This window comes from Tachypleus tridentatus, chromosome 7 (assembly GCF_004210375.1).
Source record: "Tachypleus tridentatus isolate NWPU-2018 chromosome 7, ASM421037v1, whole genome shotgun sequence".
NCBI classification, from domain to species: Eukaryota; Metazoa; Arthropoda; class Merostomata; order Xiphosura; family Limulidae; genus Tachypleus; species Tachypleus tridentatus.
In genome coordinates, this window is record NC_134831.1 from 67808609 (window position 1) to 67826419 (window position 17811).

Consider the following 17811-nt stretch of genomic DNA (forward strand, 5'->3'; position numbering starts at 1 on the left):
AGCATTATAAGCACTTAATATTATTAATAAATTAACATTTACACTTTGACCACTTGTTATATTCCAGTTTTATTCTCTCCGGGTTTCAAGATGTTTCTATAAAAAAAAAAAAATTAAGAGTTTTGTGATTAACAGATGGCCATGCGGAATGTCAAGTCTAGAATGTACCGACGACACAAACTGAGCATGCTTCAAAGATTAGACAGTTGGACATACAAACCGATTTACCATGGAGTGAAAATATGAACTAGCACCAAGCTATTAGTTGAAAATCCGGTTTCTATTTATGACGCAAGTGGGCGATTTCTCATCATGAATAGTCCCACTTATGAAACACACAGACACATAGACTAATTAATTAATGCACAAAGCTATCAAAAGTTCTCATCTACGTCGATTACTGTCAGGTATTCACGTGACTCTATCCATGCACGTGTATCGCGTGAATGATGTAGAAATGAATTAGAAATACTCGAGGCAGTGCTGGTTACGAAGACATTCACCGTTGTTTTATTTTTAAAAGAGAATTATAATATCCAGAAAATAGTTTAGTTAAACAGAGACAGGCAGAATATCAAACCTAGTTTTAACTTGATATTCTGCGGCTATGGAGTTTTGAATTAATCCTACGTGTTATCAACAATAGTCATAAAAGTTATATAAGTGCTCACAAATTGATATAACCGGACAGAGATGGGTTAACAAAAAACTGCAAATAAACTTTAAAAATCACTTTATTTTGTGTTAAAAAATGTAAAAATTCTGATTTCACTATGTTGTGTATTATCTATCACATACCTAAACATCGATATGTCGTTTTAGTATTTTGTAGTAATAATGTCATGTTCAAACTCTGATGTAACTGAATTTTATTATATAGCAACAATGTTATGTCCAAACTCTGGTGTAGCTGAATGGTATTATATAGCGACAATTTTATGTTCACAATTTTTTGGTACAACTGTTTAGTATTATACAGTGATAATTCTATCTCCAAATGTTGGTGTGACTGACTATTATTATATTTAAAGTAATGACATATTGTAACGATTATATACTATTATTATTTCAAACATTTGTAAGAATGATTGCTATTACATTAACAATAATGTTATGTTCATACTTACAGTGGTAGTGCTAGCATGAAAATCAACTTTTCCAAACAAGGATACAACTACACGTGGAATTCTGATCAAGTGTTTAATGGTTTGTGAATAACTATAAGTTTTATAGAACTGATAAACGCGACGTGAAAAAGAGCTCCTAGGGAGATGCAATTGAGTAATAAACATTTAAAACGATTATGAAGGAAGACAAGAAAAAGGAAAATACAAATTACGACGTTTGTTTTTTTAAATTTCGCGAAAAATTGCACAAGGGCTCTCTGCGCTAACAGTCCCTAATTCAGCAGTGTTAAGACTACAGGGAAGGTTGTTACCACTCATTGTTAACTCTTAGAATACTCTTTCGCCAATGAATAGTGGAATTGACAGTTACATTATAACGCCTCCACAGCTAAATGGGCGAGCATATTTGGTGTGACCGTGTTTCGAACCTCTGGCCCTCAGATTACGAAGCTAGTGCCTTAACCACCTGACCATGCGGGGCCTTTGATAAGTTTATTTGTAATCATGACGTTTAACTTATTAAAACATCATCGTCTTTCTCCTTGTTTAACTATTTTAAAAGTTTAGTTATCAAACGTACTAAGATATTTCTTATTTCTAAATACCATTCAGAGATGTGATTGACAAAACTTTACATCTATATAAAAAAAAATAGAACCAATCATATTCAGTAGTTAAAACAATTCTTGAAACTTTATTTTATTACTTTTTACAGCTTTTACAGAAACGAAAATTTAGTTTTAGAACTGGTACAACGTTTCGATCACCTGTGCGAGTATTCTCGAGTATATAACTTTTTTAGTATTTAAATGAAGCCCGTCATGACCAGGTGGTTAAGGCACTCGATTCGTAATCCGAGCGTCGCGGGTTCGAATCCCAGTCACACGAAACATGCTTGCTCTTTCAGCCATAGGGACGTTATAATATAATAGTCAGTCTCACTATTCGTTGGTAAAAGAGTTAGTGGTGGGTGGTGATGATTAGTTACCTTCCCTCTAGTCTTACACTGCTAAATTAGGGATGGCTAGCGCAGATAGCCCTGGTATAGCTTTGCGCGAAATTATAAAAGCAAACAAACAAATATTTAAATGGACATTCAGAAACCTAACAATTTATTTGGATTTTAGAATTGAAGGTTGCTAATTATGCTTGTGAATATTAATCTGTAGAAACTGTAATAAAATAGTACTTAATAAATAAGTAACTTTAAAATGAAACTATTAACTAGTCAAACAGTTTTATTTGTAATTTTTTGTAGCTTTCCAGCATAGCTTACTGTGATGCGTTGTAAATATGGAGAAAAGGATAAGGTAGAGGACGCTTTTCATTCGTCCTATTTTTGTAATTAGTTGAAATTATATATTGTTTTCTAGTGTAGCGTAATAATTACTTTGCTGGAGTGATTTTGAAAAACAAAAATTGAGGTGTTTATCTAATTTATATTTCGGAGTAGGCTGAAGCGTTTGATGTATTTGATCTCCAGTCTGTTATCTTTAAACTGATATTTGTAGTTTTTATGAATATATTTATCAGATGTGACTCTTTTTCTGTACTTTATCTTTCATTTGTATCATTGATTTAGAATTATTTATGGTTATCTTTGACTTTTTGTTTATTATGTGTTGTACTTTCTCTATTATATTAGCATACAGACATACATAAAACGATCATGAACTTTTATAACCAATAGCACGTGGCATCATTAATTGAAACTGAGCTTTTATTATAGACGATTGTTATACTGTTGAAACAATTACGCTATATGCGCGTCTTTCCAATAGTTTTACTACTTCGTTCGAGCTATAAATGTTACTTGGTGTATTGACAGAATGAGACTCCACTGCGCTTCAAACTCAAACATTACGGTTTTGGACCGACAGATGGCTTCAACAAGTCCAGGTTTTGAATCAGATGTGGGTTTGCGTCAGATCGTGGGGTGCCAAGTCATCCAATCAAAACAATTCAAAGGACTGGCAGAGACCATGTAAAAGATGCTTGAAGAGGGTGCACGTGCTCTTGTGTACAATGGTTTTGTAGCAAACCAATTACTCTGCACGGGGTTTGAGCAGTCGGTAAGCTAATTAAGTCCTGGAGTTGTATGAATCTAAAGTTCTTTATACGTAGACGTAGGAGTAATTATACACATGCGCTGACGTTAATTGAATACAAGCATTATATACTAAAATAAATATAGGTAGATTTTCTGAGTTTTTGTTTATTTATTTGTTTTAGTAACTTATATTTCTGTTAATTTATTTCGTGGCTCAGGAACAGATATTTGGGCGAAAATAGAAATGTTTAGTATGGTAGAAACCTTAAGGACTGTTGATCTACAGTAGCGGTGTCCAACACTTTTTTTCATAATTGCCAAAATTATGGTTTGGTTTGTTTTTAATTTCGCGCAAAGCTACACGAGGGCTATCTGTGCTACCCGTCCCTAATTTAGCAGTGTAAGACTAGAGGGAAGGCAGTTGGTTATCACCACCTACCGCCAACTCTTGGGTTACTCTTTTACCAACGAATAGTGGGATTGACCGTCACTTTATAACGCCCCCATGGCTGAAAGGGCGAGCATATTTGGTGTGATGGGGACCAAAATTAATTGAGAATGTGTTAATATTTTCGTCACATGAAAAAAATGTTTTAATAGTTATAGAAGGGTTAAAAATACAAAATAATGTTTTCAATTATCTATTGCTAAACTTAATTATATTTTGGAAAATGAGTGCTAGAAGTAAAGCATCAATTCGCCACAGGTCAATAGCTGTTTCGCCACAGGTCAATAGCTGTTTCGCCATGTGTGGTGAGTGGCGACTGTGTACGACACTTCGGCTCTACAATATAGCATGTGGGATGTGAATTTAAATATATTGAAGCTGCACCAAGATTTTATCGATTGTGTTGTCTCGAAATATTTTCACCTGAAATAGATTTTTTAAAAATAGCCTTTATCACAGCAGTGACAATATTTTACAATAAACAGAGTGTTTCTTACAGGTACGCTAGATGGAACTTCGACTGACAGATGGAAGAGTTCTGTACAATGTCTGTCGTGTAATGAAATTAGATCGGCAATCGATTTCGTGACAAACTTCACAGGTGTGACATTTCGGAATGTGTACACGTGGCAGACACGAGCAGTAAACGAGCTTTCGTGCTATGGTCTGAACGGGGTCTTCCTCTATCCAATAGGATTAGAATTATCTTTCGCGAGGAGCAAGAATTTTCTGTCGCAGTCTCCAGAAAACATGTGCTATTCTGTGATAAACACATGCTGATATATTCTAACACGGCTTTAAAACTATGTTATCCTATAACAATAATCCGTAACAGCAGTCGACCTTGAATTGACATTCAGCCAGTTGAAGTCTTTATTCGACACGTTTCTTTGTGGTTTTAGCCTTACAGGTAAGTTGTGATGACTGGTTGGACAGATAATTATATTTGATTGAAACATCGCATTCTTCACATGCAGTTTGTTCACACCTAAATGTCCTGAAAATTTAATAGTATGTTAAGTTGGATTTTTCTGCAAAATAGTTACCCTATGGAGTCCTATTTTTATATATCACACTTGCATTTGAAAATCAATTTGATTTTTTACAGAACAGTGTATTTTAGTCCTGCTTTTTTTCTGCCTGTTTTTTTGTACTTATAAAATTTTAAAATATGGTTATTGTATGGATTTTTTTTTCATGTTATAAGTTTGGGGGTTATGTTTTCGAGGCTATTTTTTCTTCAGTTCTTTGCGAACAAAAGTTCTAAATAAATCTGTTTCATACCATCATGCCGGGCCTGGCAAGGCCAAGCGCGTAATGCGTGCGACTCGTAATCCGAGGGTCGCGGGTTCGCGCCCGCGTCGCGCTAAACATGTTCGCCCTCCCAGCCGTGGGGGTGTATAATGTGACGGTCAATCCCACTATTCGTTGGTAAAAGAGTAGCCCAAGAGTTGGCGGTGGGTGGTGATGACTAGCTGCCTTACCTCTAGTCTTACACTGCTAAATTAGGGACGGCTAGCACAGATAGCCCTCAAGTAGCTTTGTGCGAAATTCCAAAAACAAACACACAAGCCATCATGCCCTCTAGTAGCATAGCGTTAAGTTTAAAGCCTTATAACGCTGAAAACCAAGTTCCGATATCCATGGTAAACACAACACAGTCAGCCATTGTGTAACATTGCGCTTCACTACGAACAACCAAATAAACAAAACTTGCTATCATTTTTTGAAAACAAATGTTTGTTTCTTAATTTTTCTATCATGTATTTTATTTCATATAAGTTGTTCTTCTGTAACGTTTAACATCTAAAGCATTTGTTTATTGTTAAGGACGAAGATATACAAAGGGTTACTCGTGCTGTGCCCACTACGAGCAACAGAACTCATATTGTAGCCCAACAAACCTTCACATTTACCCCTGAGCCACTGGGGAGGCTCATCTAAATCACATTTCGTTAAAACAGTTTTTCATATCTTAAAAATACGAATTAATGTACTAACTAATGCCTCTTGATAGTAACTCATTGGAATTACTTCCAAATTTAAAAAAAGGAGAAAGGTAAAACCACGTTTCTAGTTGTTTGTATTGGAACAATAAGCGATTTGCAGCATCTATGTTTAAGTTCCGTTTTGTTTTTAATATTTTATATATCTGTATGTATAAAAATTACTATAAATATGAATTAATTAATCATTTGTTCTAACTGTACATTTACAGATCGATAAGAAATAAATTCCGATGATTATATTTTAAAATAAACTGATCCCTTCTACATTCATTAATGTTTGTTACAGATAATTACCATCACATTATAATACAATGTGAAATGTAGGCTTAGCATTTGTCACAAAAATCCTACACAAGAGGCAGAAGTCACCACTTCTCGTATTCCACTTTAACAGGCCCGGCATGGCCAGGTGGATTAAGACGTTCGACTCATAATCTTAGGTTCGCGAGATCGAATCCCGATCGCACCAAACATGCTCGCCCTTTCAGCCGTGGGGGTGTTATAATGTGACGGTCAATCCCACTATTCGTTGGTAAAAAGAGTAGCCCAAGAGTTGGGGGTGGGTGGTGATGACTAGCTGCCTTTCCCCTAGCCTTACACTGCAAAGTTAGGGACGGCTAGCGCAGGTAGCCCTCAAGTAGCTTTGCGTAAAATTCCAAAAAAAATAAAACAAATAAACCACTTTAATAATTAGTAGTGATTTGTAGTAGATGAAAGATACATTTGAAGTGCCATTATATGCATTTTTACTTTTGAAGCTTAAATCCTGTATCAAAACTGAAAGATAACTATTTTTAAAGGGAGAATTCTTGTTGTTTTTTGTTTTCGCGCAAAACTACACCAGGGGCATCTGCGCTAACCGTTCCTAATATAGCAGTGTAGGACTAGAGGAAAGGGAGCTAGTTTTCACCCGCCCACCGTCAACTCTTGGACTACTCTTTTACCAACGAATAGTGGGATTGACCGTCTTTATAATGCCCCCACGGTAAAACTGCGACCATATCTGGTGGGATTCGGATTCAAATCCACGACCCTCAGATTGCGAGGCGAAAGCCCTAACTACCTGGTCAAGCCGGATCTCTTAAAAGGAGAGTCCCCGCTGTTACAAGAGTAAGTCTACGAATTTACAACGCTAAAATCAGGGATTCGATTCCCCTCGGTGGACTGAGTAGATAATCCGATGTGGCTTTGCTATAAGGAAACACACACACACCCACGTAAAGGGAGAAAGTATACTTTTGGGCCATGAAAAGAAAGTCGATCGATTATTCTGTTATATGAGAAATTTCATTTGCTGGCAGTTTTAACAAACATTTAGGGTCATTTTTTCATCTCTGAACTGTTAAAGTGGTATCTGAGTACCACTAAAATAAAGTGTCGTCACGATTGCATTCCTTGTAAAAAATCATTGTTGATAGTAACAGTTAAACGTGAAAAACGTTTCTATTTTTTCATTGTCCTATTGCATTATCGACATTTTGAGTTAATTTTTTTTCTTTTATTTGTTGGTAGAGGAAATTAGGAAAAAATGTATCGATATTTGTATTGGTAGTTAAAAGAAGCGCACGTGAGACGCCATGTTGAATGTTACTAGTGGTTTAATACGAGATATTATACGTTGTTCTCTATATGAGGTTTATCCTATGCAAACCTTGCACGACACGAATATGGCAACAAATAAAGAATGCCATCTTGCCTTCTCCACTTCCACCAATTGTTTGCCCATGTGTTTCATCCTTTTGTTTGCTAAGTAAGAGAATGATTTATTTATGTCAGTTATTGATACTGCTGCAGCTGTATGTTGGATGAATAGACAGATAGAATATTGAGACAAATGGGGAGTGGAAGTTGACAGACAGATGAATAGAGAGAGCAGATAGAAAGGTTTATAGAAAATTAGATGGGTGAAAAATATAAACAGGCAGAGATGAAGGAACTTAGTGAGTTCAACTTATAAGATTATTAAATATTTCCAAACAATATTTTCTTAGTGATACCGAACTGTGATGTCGGTAGAACATTCTATCTTTACGTTGTTTCGTTATAGTAAAGTTTCCACTGTCTTAGTAGCAAGTTTTCCTGTTATATGCTCGAGTGTTCTTTGGTTTGATTTTTTTACCTTTGTAAATGTTTTTAGTGACTTTCGTGACTTTGGGTTTTGCATCATCGCCACGAAAGAAACGAACAGGTATTTATCCTCTTCTGTAATAAATCTGTTAGAATCCATCATGTAAATGTAAAAAAAAAAAGCTACAATGTTATTGGTTGCGATGACCAAAATCCGTAAGAACATTTTAAAAAATATTATATTAACGTCATACAAACAACATCAGAAAAATTGTAGCTTGAATTGCTGTTTTTATAGATTTGTTAGAAACACAATTTCTGACCCGTTTCCTGCACCTAAAAAAAAACAAAAACCCATCTCATGCAAGATTAAGGCAGAGAAGTTGAGATGTGCATACCTAATGATTGACATATTAATCTAGAAAAATGTTTTAGCATTCTGCTTGTAAAAGTAATAAATGTCTTGCAAAAACTTGGTTTTTAATTTGTGTTGAAACAGACTTGCAATAATAACTTCAAGTGATGTATTGCAACAGAAGTAATAAATATAATATTGTTGCAATGAATGAACTGCACTCGTCAAGTTATATTTAACAATCAACAAATTCTAGGCTACTGTTGAATCAATAATCGAGCAGCATGTTTATGAAGTATCGTATTTAAAACAAAAAAACGAAAACATTTCTGGATGTTTTTTCTTCTTCACCCAAATATGTAACTATTTCAGTAAAGAAGAAGAAATTATTGTGTCAGTAATGTTACATAAACACGTAATTATCCTTAAGGTGTTAGTGGTGAACAAAGAACTATACCTCTGAGCCTACAGGAACATTTCATATCATTATTGTATCAGTCATCAAAGAGTGTATTTACGAAGTATTGTACTTTAAAAAATAACATAATTATCAACTTACTACGGACGGCATATTACAAACCTTGGCGAAATCAGTTAACTTTTCCAATCAGTGAGATAAGATGCACTGAAATACTCTTATCATATTATAAATATTTATTAGTGGTTTAGCACGAAATTACATGGTGGGCTACCGTTGGTATCGAAACCTCGGTTTTTAGCGTTACAAGTCCCTGGACTTAACGCTATGTCATTGAGAGACAAAATAAATGATGACACGGATGTGTACATTCAAACTATTTGGCAACATTTAGATCAAGCTATTCTACGCAAAAGAACATCTGGGTGCAGGAAGAAAACGTATTTTCTTTACAATAAAAACAAAACCTAAGTGTTCAGCCAAGTCTTTTGTAACTGTTAAAGATCACATATATTAACACGATAATTGCAGGAACCACAAGGTTAAACACAAACTTATTAGGTAGTTTCAAAACAACTTTATTCCTATATCGATGTGACAGTGACAAAATAAGAGAAATAATTAGACAGTCGTACCTAAGAGACAAACGTCTTAACAAAATAACCGTATTATCTCTTGAACATAAGAAACAGAAATTATACATTGAGTCATCACTTTTAGTTATGAAGTCACTAATACATTAGATCTCAAAATTGCTAATGAACTGTGGTTTCAATTTCGAAAACTTGAGGTAATTTACAGTGAAACCTGGAAGAGAGTTAACTGAAGAGAATCATTAAGTTATCAGTACTTTAAGGATTGTTTGTCTGCACACTATTCAGTTTTTTCATCCATAACTTTATTGTTTGTCAAAGATATACAAACGTAACGTATACATACGATCCACTAGAATTATCACAGGTTTGCTAACTTACGAAACAGTTAAATTTATTTCAAGCATGCTAAAACACCTAAAATTAGATTCCGCTTATTCAGTTGAAAATCCACAAAAAATAATATCCAAAGACGATATTATAGATATCCTGGACTTTCTTTCTCAGATACTTGTCGAAGATACCGCGAACTTAATACACAAACAGATGAGTAACAATAGGTCACTTCCATCAGTATTCCAAACATTATTAACGTATTATAAACTTGTCTTGACTTTATTACTTTTACTATAATGTTTAGTGTTAGGAGATATTAGACACCGTTATCGCCTGTAGCATAAGAAATATCAATGACACACTTTAATCATATCCGTCCCCTAGTGGTACCCTAATGTCTGCGGACTTACAACGCTAGAAACAGGGTTTCGATACTCTGGTGGGCAGAGTACGAATAACCTATTGTGTAGCTTTGTGCTGCCTAATTCCAAGCAAAAACTGAACATATCTATTAACACTGCATTTTCATGAACTTCGTATATGGTTAACATACATTTGTTTTATTAACCCACAGACAAGAATCTTTGATGTTTATCCTAAGTCATTAGAACCCTCTTTCATTTCTCTACGTTCTGATTCACAAGGACGCGGGTCTAAAAAAGTCACTTACTACAGTTTATTAAAAAGATACTCAAACAATTAAATAATTAAATTTTTGTTTACATCGTACAGTATCTGCTAAAATTAGGCGTTAAAATACCAAAAATATAAGTATATAATCATATTTTCTAATTCCACCTAGATGACGACTGAATATGCTCAAGATAACGGTTAGTTTAAGCAGTGACAGGAAAAACTACAACACGAAACCGTATGTTACTTTTGTTGGTCAACACATCACAACTTCTAATGAACCACAGATCGACGATCATAAACGAAATAAATAAATACAAAAACAAAGCCCCATTCGGTTATTTACTGTGCTTACTGAGGGGTATCAAACTCACGATCTTAGCAGTATAAAACCGAAGACTTATTGCTGTCCCGGCGGAGGACTCCATTACCACTCCTCTTATAAAGAATGCTGTTTATATAACATTTTATGTGATTGTAAGTAAACAACAACTTTAATAGACACAACGCCCGTTACAGTTAAGATTCAAAGAGATACAACAAACTGAGCTAGAAACAAATTGACAATAGCCTTTGATGTTCAGGAAGATGACCATATTATAGACTAAAAAGCACAAATAATAAATATCAAGTGGAAATAATCAAAGAATATATTACCATTTAATGACAAGACAGCAAATCACTAGCATGTACTAAAAAGCAAAAAACAGTCAATAACCATTCAGTGCTGTATAAACACCACTTATTAAAGATGTCAAACACCATTTCTAGTAGCATCGGCCTAAAAATGAACCTTTAAAAATGTCTTTTTTGTGCTTTATTCGTAACAAATAATTGTGCAAAGAATTAGTTGAAATCTATACATTTTATTTTTCCGTATGATACTTATAAAAGTATTTTTTATTACATTCAAGTATTTGTTCATTAGAGTGAAGTTTTAATTTTTCAGTTTTTGTAAAAGTGAAACTCTGTATGCATTCATCGTGAACTTGGTATAGTTCGTTTTCAGAATTATCTGCATGGGTTAACAACTTTAATACGAAACAACGTATATTGTTATGATTGTTGCGAGACATCTGCCCTTAAGCAATATGTATTGTTTTGATTGTTGCAAGACATCTGCCTTTACAAAAGTATTTTATGAGGAAACAAATTTACATTATTCAGGATGGGCCCTGCATGGTCAGGTGATTAATGCACTCGCCTCGTAATCTGAGGGTTGCGGGTTCAAATCCTCGTCGCACCAAACATGCTCGCCCTTTCAGCCGTGGGGGCGTTATAATGTACGGTCAATCTCACTATTTGTTGGTAAAAGAGTAGCCCAAGAGCTGGCGGTGGGTGGTGATGACTAGCTACCTTCCCTGTCTTATACTGCTAAATTAGGGACGGCTAGCGCAGATAACCCCTGAGTAGCTTTGCGCGAAATTAAAAAACAAAACACTATTCAGGACACTGTTGTCTGACGAAGGCTCTGGTAAGACGGCCGAATCAGTTGTTGTATCAGATACTAAACAGTTTGAAGTGATTGAAAAATATTCTTTCGAAGTCTTGCGCTTCTAAAACACAAAGAAATGTACCATCAAAACAGAAAATACGAGATAAATTTTACAATAGTAAACATAATGACAAATGATTTTTGTATGATTTCAACATCACTAACAAAAGTTATAGTTTGAAGTCAAACGACACGATCTCTAACAGTGAATGTATTACAGAAAGTAAAAGAATTTTAAAACTCTGTATTGTCAAAACACAGACATAAAAATACACAACATTATAAAAGCAACAACAAAAAGTCTGCAACAGCCATGTTTTTGTTTTTATTAATAACAAAAAATAATTTACATTATGATAGTTATTAAACGGAATCCCTAACACGTGTATGTTTTAATAACAATTTGCATTATATAAGTACCAGCATTTGTGTTATAGAACCAAATTCTTAACACAATGTTCAATAAAAGCTGGTTAATTAGTCAGTGGAACTTAAAACATGTGTAATACAAGAACAAGATAAATCTTTGTCGTGAAATTCAGCTTCGTCTCGTTAAACAGAATTTTTTCCTCCACGACCATAGTCAGAATGAATCAGTTAAGCGGAAGACACGAAAGTTACAAAAAAAATCTGACGGGGACAATAGCTTGTACAGGTTATATGTCCCCCCTTTTTCGTGGCATGGTGGAACGGCATTTGTATAGACGTTTTGTACATTTGTATAGATGTTTTGTATATAAAAATCCCAGTGGAAAATGTAAAAACAGCATGCAAAGTAGTACTCTAAGGAAAGTCGTCAAAATGAGTTTAGTCCATGAGCACAGACTGAACCTATTCATCCCTTTTATAGTGCCTATTGGGGAGGAGTGGGGGATAACGTGCTTAACAATAACCTTCACGTGAGTCTAGTGGTAAAAATCACATGACCCTCTTTCCTCTTTATCCCCTTGGGCCAACATGTCAAAGCTATAAGATAAAAGGGGGGAGGGAGGGAGGAAGTAGTTGTAGAAGACCGAAAATGCAAAGTCCGGGAGAAATCTCGTGCTCTTCGCATTCATTTAAACCAGATCATATCATCCACATAAGTAACCTTTTTGTCTTATTTCAAGATCGTTTCTAGAAAACAGTTTTGTTTTAAATAAAATTGACAGAACGATGCATCAGCGTTTTTGACTCGCATAATAATTTATTTGTGAAATTTAGCATTATAATTATAAAGAAAAAATTTAGTAAAAACTTTACATGTTTAGTTTGAAAGAATTCCACCTTCTTGACAAGAACACTTTTGTTTTCCTCATAGCTTAAATTCATATTATCTAGGTGACTCTATATATCTTCCAGACTGTGCATTTGTCGTCCATTGTTAGAACTATTTCTAATTTCGAGAACTTTTTCCAAAGTTATGTTGTCTTTCTTTCTTATAGTACTGTTTGTTGTCGCTTGTTTATGAAGACCAGCTATAACATTACAAAATAAGAAAACTGCAAAATTTTATTTCTTGATGTCTGTAATTTATGTAAGGTTATGAAAAACAAGACTATTAAAGAACTGGACAAACTCATATTTTTGCTGAAGAAATTAAGGCTTAATAAACGTTGTAAAAATGTATATTTTTGATATTAAACATAAAGCTACACAATAGCGAGTACCGTAGCCCAGTTTTTAGCATTTTAAGCCTTTAAGCGTACCGTTGCGCCATCTGGAGGAGGTGGTGGCACAAAATTGTCAAATGACAATAATAGTTTTTCATTTGACTTACTTTTCACTTTTAAAGAAAATACGTTCAGGAAGAGTTTAGTGACGCTAAATTTTCATGTGTTAGTAATTCAGAACCAGAAACCTCTGTCCTTGTCACATCTTTTCATATCCATTTTCCTTGAAATAACTTAAAAATTCGTCGCTTGTTTCAGATAATAAGTAAATAAGAACGTGGTTGCTTTCCAACTGTTCACAGCTTATTTTGTTTTAATTTTAGTTTCGTTACCTCGTACACAATACTGTGAGAAATAGTGACAAAGATAAAAATACATACAATGTATAAATAGACACTTTACCTCTTTCTTGACACGTAATATTGCCTACTAGCACATGTGTAAAGATAGATTGTGGACAAACAAACCCTTCTGTAAGAGAACTGTGAAAAAGACATTAGATCTAGCTATAAACCTAAAGAAGTTAAAGCTTTTTTTTAGACTGAAATAGAATACTATAAATTTAAAGATTCAGCGGTAGCTCAGTTGCATTAATTACATTTAGTTCACGCCTTGTTTCTCTTTATTATTAAAGAGTTTCTATTATTCATTTCTCTTTCATAACTTACCTTCCAACAAGAGTGAAATATTTTTACTTAAGCTAAAAAAATGTAATCATTAAAGAAACATAACAAGAATTCAGGCATACGGGAATCCTTTATGGACTTCCAAATGTTCATAATTCAAATTGTGTTATGATGTCTATGAAAGAGCGTTTGAACATTTGAAACAAATACGTGTCCAATATAAAGTCAATGTATGTTATCTCAGTGGTGGATAGAGAACATTTCATGTTTTTGAAAGAGTTAGTAATGAAAGAGAACTGGGGAATAAAGAGACTTTGATTATAAGCTGACACGAGTCTGAACTGAAACAAATGCCCGGTCGAAGATGGAATTTCAAATTAATAAGAACGTGCTACAAAGAACTCGTTTCCTTTAAGCTCATGTGAAGGTGTAAATATAAACATAATTCATACTCATGAGAACTTCCACACATAAGGACATGCGAAGCAGGAGTAACGTTTTCTGTCTTTGAATTAGTCGAAATGATGAGAGTTGATATCTTCTCGAAACTGAAATTCTTAGCTGACTGTGGTATGAGTTTGCTTAATCAATACGAAACATTTTTTCCCCTCTTAATACAACTTACACTACCAGAAGGCGTGGAAAAAAAACAACTGAGAAATATAGATAACATGATAGTTTTAATCTCTTACGTATGGAATGAGTGTGAAGGGGCATATGACAAACTTTCCATAACCTCTAGAAAACGTTGTTACATTCCAAGATATCCAGAGGGATTCCTGTTACATTCCTTGTTATTCCGGGATATCTACAGGGGATTGTTATTATATCCCTTGTTTCACCGTGATATCTATAGGGACTGTTGTTGCATTTATTTTTGTGATATCTCTATGCATTGTTATAATATTCCTTTTTTCTCCATGATAATTATAAAGACTGTGGCTACATTCCTTGCTTATCATTGATATCTAGAGATATTGCTGTTACGTTTTGTGGTTGTTTCTGATATCTAGAGATATTGCTGTTACATTTATTGTTTTCCGTGATATCCTCAGGGATTACTGTTAAATTCTTTGTTTCTTTGTGATATCTCTAGGGATTGGTATTGTGTTCCTCATTTCTTCATGACATCTATAACGTTTGGTGTTATATTACTCGTTTCTCCGTGATATCTATGACTTTCACCTGGAATATTCTTTATACTAAACAACGACTAATCTACAAATGATGTTCTTTGACACCTAACTGGCTTAGTCCTCACGGTGGGGACACATTGACAGATAATATCACCCGGAGACACCCTGCTGGTCAACCCTGGTCGCTCTCCATCTTTCATAAGAATCAGGACTTTTCAAGCAAAACTCTGTAACGTTCCAGCCCGTTGCTTAGATCTATTCAGAACTGTGCAGAGTTTTAGCTACACAAGCAATGTTGGAGTTAAATAGTTACTATGTAACAGCGTTATCATATTTCACCGAAACCAGTCTGTCAAGCTGACAATAACTGCTTGATATGAAAAGACTGGGCCAAGCCTCAGGAGAGCCTATACCACTGATGTGCCGATCATTATGTTTGCATAAATAGAAATCATTGTAGTATAGAAAAAAATGACACAGCATACAACAAACATTTGATTTCTCCAAATGTACAAATTATTCAGTAATCTCAGGGAGTTTGTAAAACACAAAGTTTTTTCTGTCTGGCTAAATACAGAAAGATTTACAAGTAATACAGATGCATATAGAAGTTTTCTAGGACATGCTGCAAGATATTTCTGAACTACTTTTTGTTCGTATGACTTCGAATGATTTAGATTCCAACATAAGGTAACTGTACATGTTATACAGCTGCGAAACAATCGTTTTAAATTCCTATTCTATATTACATATTCAGATATATTAATACGTTCATAGAACAATTACTCTTGTTAAAAAGAAATATGCGCTTTTGCAGCTGAAATCTCAATTTTGGTGGCAATTTTAAAAGTTCAATGTAAAATTATAATTACTAAAGTTTAAGGTTTATAAATCTAATACAGCTTCTCGCTTTGCAAATATCAAAAAGCCATAAAAATATTGTTTGTTTGGTTTAGAGCAAATGTATATTGAAATATCTGCTGTGTCTATCCTGGGAAATCTAACCGTGGACATCAACGTTATAAGTTCTTAAATTTACTGTTTCTCTTCGAGAAATATCTAGGTAAATAAACTTGGATCGAGACCATACAAACGCGATCGTACTAGTTCTAGTGTTTAAAAACAGAATAGACGAAAACAGTACCTGATTAAAAAAAAATCCTCTCGCACAGTTCGTTAAGTAGCGACAGAATATATCACATTCTGAAAAGAATTTACGAGTCCAACAAATGCACTTTATATAACAGTTAAAATAGTAATTTACAACCAGATTTCTTATTAAAGCGTGGGGCTTGTATTTTGGTCGGGTCTTAGGTTAGAGTATTTTTAGAGATAAGGTATGTCTGCAGACTCACACTACTAGAAACCGAGTTTTGATACCGGTGGTGAGCAGAACACAGATAGTCCATTGTGTAGCTTTGTGGCTAATTTCAAACAAATAAAAGAATATTCAGAGTCTGTCTGAGACCAAATCACTTTATAACAGGGTAACGTTTCAGTCGTTATTTTTTGGTAAAGAATGAGTTATTAATTAATGTTCTGTAATTTAAAATTTAAAGGAAACACTTTCTGACAACGAAACAGCGCCGACGCTAAACTGAACTGAAGGGTTTACTCTCTGTTTTTAATTAGAGAAACAAACAAACGTCACTGGTGCTTCGTGATGACTAGAAAACCCACTTGTAGAGAAAATTATATATGTAAAAACTGCTGGTATGAATAGAGAAAGCACTATGTAAAGGAGCGAACAAAATATAACATTCCAGTTAATACCAAATTTATTCAAAAACCAGGCACAAAACTAAGGTCTATACTATGTAAAAACTACACTGACAAACACAACACCAACATTATTTATAAAATACAATGTGATAACTTCTACGACTTCTATGTTGGAGAAACAAGTAGAAAAATGGAAACCAGATTCAAAGAACACAAAAAGTCACCTTCATACGTTTTCTAACACTGCAAATCAAATAAACACAACATAACCATAGAAAACACTCAAATACTAAGTAAAGAAACAAACATAAACAAAGTAGTGTCTGTTAATTAGACTGTTTAATTTATTGGCTTATCAACAACTTCTATAGTCTAAATGTAGGTTTATTATAATTATTTCATAATAAAACAAACGTTGTACTGTTATTAATAGTATAATTTAATTAATTAAGTCCAACACCTTTAAAATGTAATTATTTTCAGCTGTCAAGAGCTCCTAACCACTTCACTACGATTTGGTTTTATTGTTGAATTGTTCAGTTTTGTAACTACATATGTAATCATGTCGTCAGCGTATCTTCTTATCCTCATGACGCTCTAGTATTATCATAAATCTATCAATTTCAGAGAAATTACATTGCATCTCATATTATGGGTTATGAACTGTCCGTAGAATCATATTAGCCAGAATAGAAAATATTAGGAAGTAATTTTGAAAATATTTACTGTAAACAAATCCCTTTTAAAGTATTACAGAAAACAGAATTCTAATCAGGGGTGGAGGACTTATTTTTTCATAGTGGCTGCAACAGTGGCTAATGAAAACAATGTTGCTCACACTATTAAAAAAAAAGAAAGATGTTAGTTTAATCAAAATAACTGCATTTCAACTAATCTTCAATGTAAAATTTATGAGGGTTTTCATCAACAAGTTTCGTGAAACTTGGCTTAATATCTATGCTTAATGAACATCTCAGCTCTGTCTCTAAATTTATGTCAGTAAGCCAAGATCTGTATCTAGACTTGAGAAAATCTAGTATAGAAAATGTTGCCTCACACACCCATGTGGATCCAAACATGAAAAATAATTTTGAAATTGCTATCTTTAAATTTGGAAGACTCTCATTTATCAGAATAGTCAGCC

At 34.1% G+C, this 17811-nt stretch overlaps 1 long non-coding RNA gene across 1 annotated transcript in view; it reads left to right on the top strand.

Annotated features, from left to right (window-relative positions):
• Window positions 1-3091: 3091 nt before the first annotated feature.
• LOC143255890 (uncharacterized) overlaps window positions 3092-17811 on the top strand; it is a 145770-nt gene continuing 131050 nt past the window's right edge. Inside the window, exons 1-2 of the long non-coding RNA XR_013030909.1 lie at window positions 3092-3199; window positions 4125-4535. This is a non-coding gene — a long non-coding RNA (uncharacterized LOC143255890). The remainder of the gene's footprint in view (window positions 3200-4124; window positions 4536-17811) is intronic.